Below are 1,124 nucleotides of genomic sequence, written 5' to 3' on the forward strand. Positions count from 1 at the left end.
GGGTAGGGCGGGGGTAAGGGGAGGAGATCAACCAAAGGACTTGTATACATGTATATAAGCCAAACCAATGGACATGGACAACAGCGGGATGGGAGCATGAGTGTGTGTGCGGGGGGAGGTTGAGGGTTAATGGGGGGGGATAAGGAAACATTTGTAACACCTTAACTAATAATAAAAAAAAGTGTACATTTCAAACAATAAACCACTAAATTATCTACACTAATAAAAGAAAAAAAAATAGTAAAAAAAATGTTTTCAATCCATCCATCACTTTTATAATCAAAAATGATAACACTATTTTACCATTTTTTTTATTTAAATAAGATGCCATGGGCTGAAAATATACAACCATTTCTACAACGTGCACCTTGAAACAATCTATTTTTATAATAAGTTCCAAAATGACCTGTGATAAACAATTAACAATTGTACATAGAAAATTCTACAACCAAATGGCCTGCAGTAAAGTCAATTCACTTTGGCTTCATATCACTAAATGTTGAATTGTGCCAAGGAATTAATTTTGCAACAAATTATTAGTGTTGTTCCAAAATCCAGCTAAAGATATTACTAGGAGTAATTATCCATATATAAAAATGTACTAAATATAGATTTTGAACTATAATTACTCCCCAAAGTGCTTATCATTCAAATGTTAGTTTTAAGGATTTCATTTTTATAGCCATACCTTCTTTAAAATTTTTCAAGAACATATTTTTAATATGTCCTAAAAATAGACTCTTAGCTTTTACGCCGCCACAAGGAAAAACCGTGAGTCCAAACAGAGACCAGATCAAACAGGCTTTGTTGGGAGCACACGGGCGGGTTCACCGGCTCAGAGAGGGGAGCAGGAGAAGCCGCGCCAAACCTGGGCAGGGGCAAGGTTTTATATTTTTCTGAGGCAATTGTTGCTGGCCGAAACTGGTGGCAGTCGGGGCTTTCCAGGGTCAGGTGAAACCTGCGGTCTGTCCTGCGGTTGGGTCATTGTCCAGAGCCGATTGTCCGGCAGGGTTTTTCCACCGGGGTGGGGTGGTTTTCAGACATCAGTGTGGACAGGTCAGCTTCTGTGGGCCCAAGAGAGGGAGGGGGTCCTTTCGCCCCCGGGGCAGGGTGCCAGGGAATAC

This window comes from Myotis davidii, unplaced genomic scaffold (assembly GCF_000327345.1).
Source record: "Myotis davidii unplaced genomic scaffold, ASM32734v1 scaffold1522, whole genome shotgun sequence".
NCBI lineage: Eukaryota > Metazoa > Chordata > Mammalia > Chiroptera > Vespertilionidae > Myotis > Myotis davidii.